This window comes from Xiphias gladius, chromosome 22, assembly GCF_016859285.1.
Source record: "Xiphias gladius isolate SHS-SW01 ecotype Sanya breed wild chromosome 22, ASM1685928v1, whole genome shotgun sequence".
In the NCBI taxonomy this organism is placed as follows: domain Eukaryota; kingdom Metazoa; phylum Chordata; class Actinopteri; order Istiophoriformes; family Xiphiidae; genus Xiphias; species Xiphias gladius.
The window spans coordinates 26,009,924-26,025,242 of NC_053421.1; the positions used below are offsets into that span (position 1 = coordinate 26,009,924).

Consider the following 15,319-nt stretch of genomic DNA (forward strand, 5'->3'; position numbering starts at 1 on the left):
TTACAGTGCAATCCAGACCTTAAAAACTGATATCAAATCATGTGAAATCGAAGGGAGGATATCATATTTAACACATGTATGTTTTTTTTAGCTGAATAAACATTTCTTTCGGCATGAGGTTATTATTTATTTTACAGTTATGAACGAGCACAGCGCATTAGTGTGGCTTCAAATGTGAAAGGGAACAAGATAGGAAAGATTTAATGTTTGTCACCTGGCACAAGTTAAGGCCAGTGGGGGTAGTTATGGGCTGGATCTTTTGAACTTTTCTTGTCATGCGACTTGTTAATTTGGCCAGTTGAGCCAATTAAACTAGGGTGGCAGCTCTCTCTGTCCTTTTTTTAAAGAGAAATACAGTTTGACTAATCAAGAGTCAGAATTTGACTTTCTCCGTGCTGCAAAAACAGGAGGCGACCAAAACTGTTTATTAAAAGAAAAGCTACGTGTTGGTCTGTAAAAGCTCTCTTCAGCAGGCAGTGTGAAAACCTACCGCGGGTAGTGAATCACACACATATCACACAATCACAGCTTTTTGTATTTTACTTCGTAACCTGGGCCCAGATGGAAATTAGCTTTTAAGCTATATCTAGTGCAATAAATACTGAATATTGTGTATTTTCCCTGTTGGATAAACAATAAAATACAAAATAAAATAAATTCTTAAGAGGCCCCCTGGTGGTAAAGGTCTTTTAGATGGCATAAATCACACAGATGATATTGCAACTGTAATGGGTGAGTGGGGAAATAAATGTAAAGCTTGTCCGAATAATAACAAAAAAATTATAATAAGTTAAAAAAAAAAATAATATTAAAAAAAAGTGCTGGGAGCCAGTATGTCCTAAGAAAATGTCAAGGCAGTGTAATGTTAAGGCTAATGTCATGGAAAGATAATGGAGTGTCTGAAATGTCCTCCCTCCCTCCATTCCTCCATTAGTTTATTTTCTAGAGGGCCTATCCTGTACAAGAGCATACATTTTGTCAGTCAATTAGGCTTTTAGAATTTCTGCAATTTGTTTTTTGATACACTTGACAGTTTTGACGTGACGGTGGCAGTACAGAAAAATGTCAGAGTCATCACAAACATAATGAATCCTTTTTTTCTAGGAGCTGCGAATTCCCAAACTGCATTTTATTGCAAGCTAATATCGTGCTCATGACTGACCAACAGCACAATTGTTGGGACCTCGTCCTGCTGAGTCAGGCTCGGGGTGAACATTTTGCTGTTGAAACCTATAGGAGTTATAGGAGAGGGTATTAGGTTTAATGTGAAATAGATGGATACAGCACACAGGAGGTCAGGGCAGCAGCTTCATATCTGAGGAGCAGTCAGGGAGATGCGGAGGGAGGATGTTCAAAATAACCGTTGAACTTTCAGGCTTATGTTGTCGCCCTTATGCACGACATCTCAAGCGTACGGTGCGACGCTAATGTGATAATCCCGGTCACATACCTACACGTACCAGCACTTCTTCAACATCTAAGCAGGTTTTAAAATTGCTTACGTGGCATGTGAAATTGGATCCTGTGTAACAGACTTATTTATTCCTAGAAGACTGTGTTCGCTGCAGGTAAAGAGCTTTGCAAGAAGTCAAAACCAACTTCCTCCACTCACCAATGGTCTGAGGTGAATTACTCAGTGGAAGATGTTTCCTCTCCACTTTTTGTTGCAAATATCAAGCCTCCTCTTAAGCGCCTTCAGTGAAAACAGGCTGCCGCAAGTCTCACTGAAGGCGGGAAATAAGTTATTGTATACTTGAAAATGATCAGTGATGTTAAGCTCTCCATAGTCATTTCTCACAAAAAAAAAACAAAAAACAAATAAAGATTTCTGGTTAATTCTGTACAGAAGCACAGATCCCAGATGGCTTTTGATCTTTCCAAGAAACAACAGGCAACACCACACAATTTATCTCAAAGCTACAGGGACAGAAAAAAAAAAATAATATTAAAAAAAAGTGCTGGGAGCCAGTATGTCCTAAGAAAATGTCAAGGCAGTGTAATGTTAAGGCTAATGTCATGGAAAGATAATGGAGTGTCTGAAATGTCCTCCCTCCCTCCATTCCTCCATTAGTTTATTTTCTAGAGGGCCTATCCTGTACAAGAGCATACATTTTGTCAGTCAATTAGGCTTTTAGAATTTCTGCAATTTGTTTTTTTGATACACTTGACAGTTTTGACGTGACGGTGGCAGTACAGAAAAATGTCAGAGTCATCACAAACATAATGAATCCTTTTTTTCTAGGAGCTGCGAATTCCCAAACTGCATTTTATTGCAAGCTAATATCGTGCTCATGACTGACCAACAGCACAATTGTTGGGACCTCGTCCTGCTGAGTCAGGCTCGGGGTGAACATTTTGCTGTTGAAACCTATAGGAGTTATAGGAGAGGGTATTAGGTTTAATGTGAAATAGATGGATACAGCACACAGGAGGTCAGGGCAGCAGCTTCAGATCTGAGGAGCAGTCAGGGAGATGCGGAGGGAGGATGTTCAAAATAACCGTTGAACTTTCAGGCTTATGTTGTCGCCCTTATGCACGACATCTCAAGCGTACGGTGCGACGCTAATGTGATAATCCCGGTCACATACCTACACGTACCAGCACTTCTTCAACATCTAAGCAGGTTTTAAAATTGCTTACGTGGCATGGGAAATTGGATCCTGTGTAACAGACTTATTTATTCCTAGAAGACTGTGTTCGCTGCAGGTAAAGAGCTTTGCAAGAAGTCAAAACCAACTTCCTCCACTCACCAATGGTCTGAGGTGAATTACTCAGTGGAAGATGTTTCCTCTCCACTTTTTGTGGCAAATATCCAAGCCTCCTCTTAGCGCCTTCAGTGAAAACAGGCTGCCGCAAGTCTCACTGAAGGCGGGAAATAAGTTATTGTATACTTGAAAATGATCAGTGATGTTAAGCTCTCCATAGTCATTTCTCACAAAAAAAAAACAAAAAACAAATAAAGATTTCTGGTTAATTCTGTACAGAAGCACAGATCCCAGATGGCTTTTGATCTTTCCAAGAAACAACAGGCAACACCACACAATTTATCTCAAAGCTACAGGGACAGAAAAAAAAAAACCTACAACAGTGCTGACATGCAGATCTGAAAACGGTAAAAAATGGCCTTCTCTTAGCTGGAATCAAAGCACTACAAGAGGGACGTATTAGTATAAGCAGAGCAACAATCACTGAATTATTGATTTCCTCATTAGGACTTTTGTCAGGACCATTTAGCCACTTTATAAATGAGCTTTCATTAGGATACTTGCAAGGTAGCTCAACTCGCAGTTGATTTATAATGTGCAACATGGTCAATAGCAGAGGGATGGGAGCCGAGGGAGGTGGGAGGAGGCAGGAGGGCGACAGGCCCGTGCTGAGAGGCTTTCCACAACAACACGTCCTTACACCTCCTCCAGCTCAGCAGTTGAGTGGGAAAACCCAGGAGAGCACATGAACATAGGCCTGGGCAATTTTGCAAACAAGCAAATGAAGGTGGCTACTTTGAAAAGCATATTCAAAACTAGTGGTTGGTGACTGATGGAGAGAATGAAGCCAGATACAGGGAAAGGTTTGGATGCTGTGACTTTGATCCTTTGTTGATGCTCTGTTGAAGCTGGTTTTGGTATGTTTTTGGTACGTTCAAGAGCCGTGTTAAGACTCAAGGCGAGGCAAGTTTTAGAGGTGACACGATTGCATACAAAGTCAGTGGGGAGACATGAATGGGCGTGGAAAGGTGTCACGAAGTGAGGCGAAGGTCTGTACGAATTGAATTTTTCAACTTTAGCACGTATACCAAGGCTACATGACTCCACTTCATGAAAGTGAAGAGAAAAGAGGAACACGGGGAGAAACTGTAGGAAAGGAACAAAGAACTAGAGCTTGTGGTAGGCTCAGCTCTGGAAGTATATTAAAGGAGAACTCCACCAATTTTACATACCAAAGTCTGTTTACAGGTGCTGCAGAGTACTACTACACACGAAAGTTTGATAAAGACCTTTTTTTCTGTTGCATCAAGTCTTTTTTTTTTTTTTTAAGCTGTCCTGGATGAGTCCGACATTGTTAAAGGAGTTCCATGCTAAACGGCTGGAGCACTCAGGCTCATATCAGTGGGCTCACAGAGCTGCTACACCATTCACCTGTTGGGCAGACATTTCTCCCGAGTTTACCTGAGAGAAAAACCCACTGCACATTCAACAGACCTCTTGTACTCCAGTGATTCTCATCAAATTTTACAGCACGACTACGCCCTCTGTGCAGTACCATCCTGAACAGCGAGCCCTGGGGGTTTTGTTTACAGTACAGCAGAACCACACTGCAGTCGGGGCAGCTGGAGCCAAATGCAGGAAACCAAAGCACCTTTAAGAACAGATACAGGAGGAGACAACATCTTACTGTCCTGTCGATTCCCACCACTTAACCTAACAAGCGCACCATGGCAACAAATCACCTCGTGTCACTGTTCATTAGGTAATTAGGAGCATCTCATTGGTTGGATCGGATTGTCGTTTGTTATCTGCCGACTGATGCTAAACACTGGACTCATCTGACAGACTGACTGAGCAGTGTCCACTCGAGTAAGATGATACCGTTAAGGTAGATTAGACCTTACTTTATGGTAAATGCAATAAAAGTGAACATAAATTGTCCATTTCCTTAAACTGTTGGTTGACTTTAAGCTCCTGAATCCTTCCAGGACATCGTAGAAGTTAACTCATTATATTTCCCGTTGAAGCGGCATCGTACTGTACATAGCAGGTTTTCAAGGCCTCTGCTGTGATTTTACCTGCAGTGTATCAATGCAAAGTGTAGTGCAATAATAACTTCAGCGGTGTGCATGTGAGATCAGCTGTGGTAGTCACAGCTGGCAGGCCAAAAGAAAACAGTGGCTCAGGTTTCCAGAGCCACTGAGGTCTTGTTTAATCGCACAAACAAAGCCTAAGACAAAACTGAAAGAAGAGGGCAAATACAAATTGTGTGGCCAAGAGGAAAAACAACACAAAAGAGCTTTAGAAAAACATCACGAACCAAAAGAAGAAAGAGAGACTGGCGAGCTGAACATCAGGGGGACAAATGTAGCTAAAACCGCCTGAGTCTGAACAATACACCCATGCTCATCAAGCCGCCACTGCTCGGTCACCATATTAAAGGATGTCAGAGGCGATAAGCTTCAGTGTAGCGTCGCTGTCCTGAGGCCACAGCACCTTTAGATGCACCTTCCACCGGCCACACTGAACGCGAGGCACAGCGCCATTGATTTTTTTCCCCTCTGACACTTAATCTAACCCACAATGATCTACGACCTTATTTTCACACTAATTTCTTCTTGATCAGAGGTGATAAATATCGCATTGACATAACCAACTCTTTGTGCATTGCATCAATGCACTGTTTTGTTTAACATGACACCGCCTGGAGCGCTCCAACTCCGACTGGCAGTTTGAGAAATGACCTGACTTGTATCTCCCTGCCTTCAGAGATGCAGCAACCAGTTTGAAAAATGTATTTCTTTCTGTTTTACTGCAATGACTCCGATGTTGGGGTTTTTTTTTTTTTAAACAAATGATAACGGTTTAAAATATCCAACATCTTTGGTAACAAATACAAAAACTGAACAAGTAAAATGACACAGAAGTGAAATGATCAGCTTGACTCCTCAAATATGTTTCATTTTCACACATTTTATCTTTGTGAGCCGAGCCGCTGTGGAGGCAGAAATGAAATCTCACTAGTTGATTTTAAATCTCCACAGTTGTTTTTAGTGAGTAATACTGGACCATTGTTTCCAACTTGGAGACACTCTCCCCAGCCTGAAAGTGGCATCTTTTTAGATCTTTAAAAGACTGACATATAGCAAATGAAATGCTCTTGAAACAATGGTAATATGTAACCTAGCCTTCTTCAAGACCTTCAGTTTTAACCTAGACCTCTATATCTTCTGACCTTTAAATGACAAAGTCAGTGCCTCCTCCTCTAGATCATGGATTACCAGATGTTTTGGGTCTTGACCATTCAAAGCAAAGCGATGTCTACGTCAATGTCTCTGTCACGGGTTTCGAATATCTAAGTTGCGAGCAGTTCAACCGAAAAGTGATCTGTGAAAAAAAAAATTCTAAACTCAACCTTTACACTCGAGCTTTTTCCCGAACTTTTGGACATGCCCAACAGCTTTCCTCATTAGACTGAACTTGCTCAGCTGTTCACGTGTAAAGCATGTTAATGTGCCAAGAACTGGTCATACACGGGGTCACTGAATAAGGTTTTGGGACAAGGCCGAAAGCTTAAGAAAAAGCTAGTAGATGAACTTGAGTTTAGATCATTCTTTCACAGATATGTGTTTCCAGGGTAAATAATGAACTACCACGTTTCCAGTATCTCATGAGAAACTGACAAAAAAGATCATCTGTGACCCTTTAAGGGGGGGGGGGCGGCAGTATGGGGGCCACAGCCGTAGAGTGGGGAACTTTGGCAAATACACAGTATTCATGAACACCTGACATCACGTTTTAGAAGCCAGTTATAACAGTTAGTGACACTGCGACTGAAGTCATACGAAAACCTGATGATCTGAAGAAGAATTAAAAACTTGCAGTAATTCAAAATTGAAATGAAATATCTTATGTGTGATACCGTGCTAATGTTTCGACTAGAACCACTGACTTTGGGAAGTGACACGAACTTAACAAAGCGATGCCGTTCATTAATGATTTCATAATGTTTACAGGGACTGACGGGTGTTTTAGCGACATGTTTATCGAAGGTCTGACAACTCCGGCAACACATCAGCAGGGAGAAATTAGTTAGATTTTAGTTTCTACGGTCAGAGTGCGATTCGGTCAGTGATCTTCCTTCGTTACCCTTCGAAAGCAGTCGGTCGCTCACATGCTTCCCCGCGCCCCATAGGTCGCCTGCGCTGGCAGCTTTTTATGATAAATTTTATTGTTAAGCGAACCTCTAGCAACTGTAGTAATTATGACAGGAGCAAAGGAGGAAGTCAGGGGACACAGGGTATGGAGGGACAGAGTCGACGTCAGGATGGATGGATGGGTCGGCGAAGCACAGGACTTTCACACAAGAGACCGCTCTTCATTTACCGTGACAAACCGATAGATAACCTTTGTTTTATCCATGACTGTTGGAAAACCTTAACTGTTTATTATTTATTTTAGAAACGTGACGATGAGGGTTCTCGAACCATGAAAGAACTTAGTTTAACCCAAACCATGATCTTTACCTAAAACCAACCAAGTAGTTTTTGTGCCTAAACCTAAGCAAACTGTGACCGTTCCACAGCCTTAACACATGGTTAGTGTGTTAAGGTTAGTGTGTTAAGGGACAAGCGACCAGGGATATGATGGCTTGGAGGACTTATAAATAACAAAGGCTGTGGAGATTCACCAGAAGTGCTCCTTTAGCGTTTGCTCACAGCAGTTTAGTTTTATGAACAGGTACGAGTGCCTTGTTGACTTTTTTTGCCCTGGGGTTCGCCTCTCAGGCAACATACAGGCTGCCCTATCTTCTTTCTGTTGAGGCCTTACAAACCCTGAGAGAAAGATCTGCAGCCACTACACAGGACTCGATAGACCACTTCAACCTCCTCTTAGGTTTTTGGGTGCAAGAAAAAAAAATCATTTCTATTTATTTACAAAGTACCTCTGACTGAATTGTGTTGCCCCCATCTGTGAGACAAAACCTTATAAAGTCTTATAAATAAATAAATCTTAAGTCTTGTATATTACATAATAATTGGCCATATGCAAACAATTTCTCTGTTTACACAGATGGAGACAACACCACCACTCTGGCTAGTATATGCACAGACAGAGGGACAGAGGTAGAAAATATATACCTATTATGCAGACATGTAGATGTCAGGGAGTCATGATAGTCATTAAAAATAATGTTTTTAAATCTAAAAAAAAATGGTCATCGTCATTTTATCATTATCAGAGTAAAGCTGTGAATTAAATCTGCTCAGCCCTCCTGCTGAACGTGGAGATTCTTGTGTTCACTTGAGAATGTGTGTTTGTGTTCTGTGTGTGTGTGTGTGTGTGTGTGTGTGTGTGTGTGTGTGTGTGTGTGTTCCGACTGAGCTGGGGACAGGGCCACAGGTGAGATCCCCTCTAAATTACACACAAGTGGTCATTAATTATAGATGACACTTTGGTCACATAAACGATTTCATCCTCAAATGAGGTCTGAGGGCGGCCACTACTGAGGTCCACCAATGCACATGTGTGTGTGTGTGTGTGTGTGTAAACGAGTGTGTGTGCATGTGCAATTTAGAGCGCCGTCACCTGTGGCCCTGTTCCCAGCTCGGCAGGAAACTTGCGCACACGTACATGCGAACGCACACATTGGCGTGGGTGTGTTGACGCGCGCGTGTGTTGGTGAATCCGAAGGCCCCATCCAGCACGTCGCAGGGCTTTGATGAACATACTCATTATGCTAAAGAGCGCTCCATGCCTGGGCTTCCCTGCGCCTTCAGGAAAGGTTAACTCAGGATGGTTACGCAGCACAGCGAGGGCCTGTGGGCGCACGGGGGCAGAGTGGCTCTGGAGGAGTGCGCTGACGGTGTTAGATGTCTCAGGACCGAAATAGATCTGGGTATGCATAGCAAATATCAAGGGAACATCAAGGTGCCATGATTGATGCCACGGAATAAACAAACATTGCGGGTGAAGCCGCTGCAGCTTTCACAGTGCGGCTGAAAGGTCCCAAATCAGGTGTTTCCCCCCGCAGATACGACGTTGTCTAATTTATGTGGGAAGCAAAAAGCTGCCAGACAGGGATGGGTATCGATAGCGTTTTATCTAATCGGAATCCAGTTCCAAATTCTCTTATTGACTATCAACAATCTTTTTATCCAATTTGTTTGGTGGGAAATGAAGACAGCGTTTAGCGAATAAAAGTGCTCTTTTTATTTCACCCAGTGCAGTTACATAACAAATATCAAGCGTTCTGTGTAACAAAAGATAGAACTTTTTCTCTAATCGCGTTCATAACACAACTGGTCATTTTAATTGTGATTTAGTGACCAATTACCAGATAAGCATGACACTGCTAATGAAGTATCGAACCTGAACCACTGACTACCGTGTCGAAGGAGTGTAGGGCTTTAACCACATATTTTGTCACCGCTCTGTGACGTTCATTAACCCCGTCCTGACTCATTTTGCCTTCGCTAAGGAGGTTATGTGTCCACCCGTGTCTGTTTGTTCGTTTATTTGTCGGCAGGATTACGCAAAACCCGCTGAGCCGATTCCCACTGAACTTGGCAGAGGGATGGGGCACGGGCCAGGGAGGAACCCACTCAATTTTGTTGCAGATCCAGACCATTTACTGTGAATTTGAATTTTTTTCTCTGAAGTCTGGTATATGTTGTTTGGCACTGGCCTTGACCTGCGGAGGTCTGCGCTCTCTGAGTGCCATTGTGGTTCGTACTGTGGTGAGGGGAAAAGGGCGTTTGCTCACTGTGGGACTGTGCTGCAGCTGCAAAAGCTGTAGAAGCTAAAGTAATAACAAAATAGTGAAAATAATATTATTTCTACTTTATCATTCCATCAATATCAACAGAATAAATCGCTCATATTTGGCTACGCAGTGCACTTTTCGTTACGTTGCCTGAAGGCAGGCTCATTGTACTGCTACAGGTCACAGAATCCGTTGGGTCACAGATTACAGCCTAACACTGGAGGTAGGCTGAGGCCGAGCACTCATCCCCTCTCAAGTTGTCAAAAATAACACAAGTTCTTACTTTAACACGTTGTAATGCAAATATTTAAACAAAGGACTTGTCGTTATCCCCTTCTTCATGAGCACCCTCCCAAAAAGTTTGCATTTTGCAGTCTTTTTGTTGACTTTGGAACGTTTTCAGAGGGTCCACCATGTCTGTTTACAACAGCGTTGCTGGGTTACGGTGTGTTTGTATACATCGGATTTTTTTTTTCTTTGCCGGCTCCTGTAATGTCAGAGTGAGAGGCAAAAGAGACTAAACTGCACAGGGAATGTGAAAAGGAAGATTCAATAAAGGATTCGTTGGCTCTGGAGCTTCACAGATCTGGGTATTTTACCAACCTGGTCCCAGATCCAAAATGGAACCAGCTATCAGAACACATCCCTGTGCATGGAGGCCAGTTTCGTTTTCAAACTAAGATCTCGGCGACACAGAAAATTGCTTCAATGGATCCTGTGGATTTTAACCTAGATGTGAATCAGATTTAAAATGCTGGTCCTGGAAAAAAATCACGAGAGTAAATTTTTAATAATTCACCGGAGACAGATGTCACGTTATTGGTACCACAGCAGTTCAGCTGAGCTGGAACATAAATCCCGTTTAGCAACATGAAGGATGAAGTGTGCTACAAGTACTACTGATCCGCAGTGGCTGATTACACACTTCACGATTAATGCTCAGTGCCAACATTCAGTGCCAATGTGTGTCCTGCTGTATACGTAGCGAGGTTGGAACGTAAGGTTGTGGAGGGTGGGGTGGTGCATGGGCGTGTAGCACATCTACACTTGATGCAGGAGAAGGGGGTTCGTGTCCCATCGCAGACCTACAATCAACGTTGCCTTCTCATCTCTCCCCAGCCTTAGCCAACCATTTTAGTTGCCTACCCCTCCACATAACTTTTTTTGATCGTCATTTACAGGAAACACGGGGAAAGACAGGGGTATGACGTGAAACCGAAGTCCACAGCCAGAAACGAAGCGGCAGCGTTGTGGTTACACGGTATGCACCTTAACCCTTCGGCTGCTGGGTGCCCATCTTTCTGCCGTGTGCAGATATTGTAGAAAGAGAGACTTTTAAAAGATTTGTTATTGAATGTATTTCAGTTTTGTTTTTTTTTTGGTTGCTGAATATTGATGTTTTTGTCTGGAAATAGAGTGGTTTAAATTCATCATGTTGATGCAGCGCCACCTGTTGGCAGGATGCCATCAAATTATGCAGGGTTACGTGAGGTTGAAATTCACACCGGCAATCGAGATTTAGGGCAGTACACGTCAAGTAGGTCCCTCAACAAAACATTCAAAATCATAGGAAAATAGTAACATTTTACGCGACGCCTAAATTTTGTTGAAGATTTGATACAAAGTGTAAAATAAAAAAATATGATTTATGAAAATAAAATCGCAGTAACTTTGCTTAGCCACCAGTGGGTGCGGCCTATACTGATAGATTCATCTTGAAACAGGAGAACAAAGCTGCTTCTACGCCTCAAGGTTCAGGACTTATGCATGAAAGGATAAATGGTACTATCTGCACAAACAAAACCATCACCTGTTTCTCGTCTCAACACCTAACTTTCCACTGAATTTCTTTAAAATCCATTGACAAGGTTTGAAGATATCCTGCCACCTTAGAGACAGAACAACAAATGGGAAAGAAAGGAGGAATCTAAATGGAAAATACAGAAATTATGTCTTTTATTACTCTGCCTAAAGTCGGTGTCACTATATTGGATACGAGTTACATCGTAGAGTAGATATAACCTGCCCCAAAAAGTTTAGAGATGGGCCAAAATATGAGTGTCATCTTTGGTACAGTTATGTACGTCAAAAGTGAGAACTGGTTAACAGGACAAAAGAGACTAATCTGGTAGGTGGCTCACGATCTAACAAGTTCTAACAAGAAGTTCAGAAAAACAGTATAAAGGAATGAAACTGGATAACAGCGGAAAGTTCTTAATTTTCAAAACCCTCGCTCTTTCTCTCCCTCTACTTCTCTTTCCTCCTCTGTCCCCGAATAAGAGATTAGTGTGTAATTACATGGGAGATCAGCAAAAAAAAAAAAGAAAAAGAAAAAAGAAAAAAGGGGGGGGGGGGGTGTATTTTAACAAGGCAGTTGAGGAGGAGTGGCAATGGGGGAGGAGGTGGCGCAGCCCTCGTCACGGGCCGACTGATTGTCTGCTTTTAATCCTTTACCTCATTATCACCTCCAGGTCCGGCAGTGGCAGCAAATGAATCTATCTGCCGAGTGTCAAATCTTCACACCTTCACCCTGGTAATCACCCCAAGGTGCAAATACAGAAGATGGATAGAACGAGAGGGATGAGGCGGGGAGAGCGTATGACCCCTGCTTTTCATCAACAGCATCCTCTCATTTCGTAATTACGAAAAGCTACATGATGTTGTTTTGATGGTAATTAAAGCTGATTAAATATTCAGTTTCTTTAAGGTCAAACGGTGACAAAATGTATAGATTTGGTGCATATGAGACGTGAAGAGCTATTACTGCTGTCATATTAAAATCTTATAATTCAATATTTGACATTTTTCTTTTTCCAAGTTGAATTGAAATTCGGACATTTTTAATTTATGTATTTATCTTGACCTTGAAACCCGTCCGATGATAAAGGTAAGGTTTGAAAATATATGGGCACAAGAGAACAATAGAAAAATACATCATAATAAGTGTTTTTGATCTATAAAAAGATGCTAAAATGCTTTCTGGATATGCAATACATTAGCTTGTTTTCTGCCAACAGTGCATTTCCTATTTTTTAGTTTTTTTACATCCATCAGGGGATATTAAAATAATTGAATAAGGCAGGTTGTTAGAGAATCAGATTCGTCTATAAAGGGTTTAGAAAGATTGTAAAATAATTGAAAAAATACTTTAATTGATACTTAATGATATTCAAATCTGAGAAACAGTAGATTATATATCTAGACGTTAACTATTTCAAGAATCACAAATCAAAATATACAGTATAACTATTTAATTAAAAATATACATATTTGAATATTAAGATATTATGTGTGCAAATTGAGTTTAGAATTATGTTGCATATTAACAAACTTCTTTCCACTTACTATTGTGACAGTACAATAGAAAGGCTGTTTTTGTTGATAGTACGATAGTAAAATAGAATATAGATACATCCCTCACAAATCCACTGCAATATTATGCATTTAAAATAGATAAAAATGGAACATCTCAATTTGATGTTACAAAATATGCGATAAAATTAATCAGGTTCGGTAGTAATTACTCACATTTCACCTCTGGAAGAGGTTGCTTGGTAACTGTTGAAAGCTGCTAATTAAAAAAAATTGGTTTGGAGTCACTGCTGTAATATTACTGTGTAATGTCACATGTGGAGTTGTTGTATTTGTTGTTGAAAAGTTTATTGAGTCGCAGGATAACCCCCACAATTGGAGTAATTTGTTAAAATTTGACTTGCATTTAATGGAAAACGTTTTTCATCTCAATACACTGTAATATTGTTGACTTCGGCAGAGATAACAAGTTATTTTAAATTTTACAGCGATGTTTTTGGGTAAAAAATATGTTTGCAAAGTGGCTTTAATGTTTTTATCAACATTATTGTTGCAATTAATGTTCTAAGTCTGTGTTTATAGGCTTCATTACTCCCCCGGTGGAAAAGCTTGAACACTGCTGTTACTACAATCGGGAAAGCTTCCGGCGCATTGCTGTACCGAGTGAGTTTCGTGATGTTTGAACCTTTTTAGAAGCTCGTCAAAAACATCGCTCTGTGTTCTCTTCATTCATTCCAGAGAAAAACATACTTATTTCAGACTTGCTACGAGCGAAATAAAATATTCCCATTGAGACAAGCCACACTTTGACTTCCATTGTCACCAAAGTTCCTGAGAAAGAGCTTCCGGCTGCAGGAAAATGACTCTGTGATAAGTTGCAATATACTTCCAATGGACACCAGCCCTTTGGACAAATCCAACAAAATCTATGCTACCTTGAAAAACTATAATCATGCATTATTGAATTGGCAAGGATAGTGTGTAATAGAGAGATCCTAAACCCATTCCCCCTCGTGAATTATTAATTGAATTCGAATAACAGACAGAATAATTTTCTTAAAATATCTCAATCATTTTTCACAAAGGCTTAAAATGGGGTAAAACAACAGAGATGCAGTCCATGTGTCCTGCATGTAGATGTAGAAAGTGACAGAGTCTGACTCTAACAAACTGTATTAAAAAAGGAAAATTGGCTGACAACACTGATGAGGGATGTGCCGCCATGTTGGACTGGCAACAGGATAGCTCACCCAACACTCTCTTTGTTGAAACAGTGAATTCAGACTTGATAACGTTACAGTCTCCCCTGCTCGTTGGCATTTCTCCAACACGATGGCACATCCCTCGTAACCATCGGTTACGGTGGAGTTAGACCATTAGACCATTAGACGACAGGCCTGTGTGGATACGAAACCCCCTTCCCTTCCCTTTCGCCAGTGTATCCGCGTGTTCAGGCGATGAGCGGCAGAAGGATAGTTGGCTATATGTTCTACTAAGACCAGGGTAAAATATGATAATGAGTACAAATGGGATTATTAGGAGGCTGTGTGTCATCAGTCTGACAGATCCATGATGTCAAACTAGCCAAGCAAATTCAATTAGGCTTGCAATTACTCCCTGGCGCTAGTGGAGATGTATTGGAGACGTTAAATATTGATGGAAACATAGATGCCACATTTGTTCTTCTCCAAAGGTGAACGCATCTCCTCAAGGTAATCACAAACGCTAAATATGAAGTCCGTCCATTCGTCATGCTGAGCTCCAGAGCATCTATGCCCCAGTCTGTTGTTGGATCTGCAAATGCACCCCAGGCTCGTTTAGACTGTCAGTAATGTGTGATTTGATTTCTTTATATCTTTTTTTAAAATCTGGACTTCTTTCCGTCACGGTCATTGATTGAGGGACCATTTTCATCCTTCGAGGACCCTGATGATTACTCAGCCTTATCCTCAGGGCGTACACCTCCTCTCCAGAAATAGAAAACTTTGAAATTCTGCCTAAAAATTGGCGTTTATCTGGATCAAAACCAGTACCAAAGTCTGCCACATGGGTGGAAGATTCTGGATTCTGAGGGCGCCAGTCTGGTCTCCTGAATTTGAAATTCATTTCAATGATCTCAGTATCTCGACAATGTAAAAATTCACCCTGACCATGAGGCATGACAGACATGTGCCCTCCGGCTTCAACTTTTGTGTTAAAAGCTGCTTGTTTCACAAACCTGCAGCCACAACATTTAAGGCGTTTGAGCAAATCATTAGACACTGAAGGTGAATCACCGGCCAACTACATTTTTCAACTTCAATTTTACTGTGAAATAGCTTTTATTTTGAAGTACCATTCTCAGCTTCCTCGTAAGTAGCCTGTGAAAAGGCTGCTCCATTCCCATTTCTGGGCCCTGCTGCCCCACATCATCACTGTTTTGTGTGTTATATCCTGAGTATTTCAGTCAAATGCTTCCATTAATTTGTCAGGGTTTTTAGTAATTGAAGGTTTGTGAGATGTGGTTTATCTTTGTTTACCGGTTTATGATCTGAGA

The 15,319-nt window shown here is 41.3% G+C and overlaps 1 protein-coding gene across 1 annotated transcript in view; it reads right to left on the reverse strand.

Moving 5' to 3' along the window:
- dgkb (diacylglycerol kinase, beta) overlaps positions 1–15,319 on the reverse strand; it is a 55,039-nt gene that overhangs the window by 13,644 nt on the left and 26,076 nt on the right. The gene's annotated exons all lie outside the window — the stretch shown is intronic.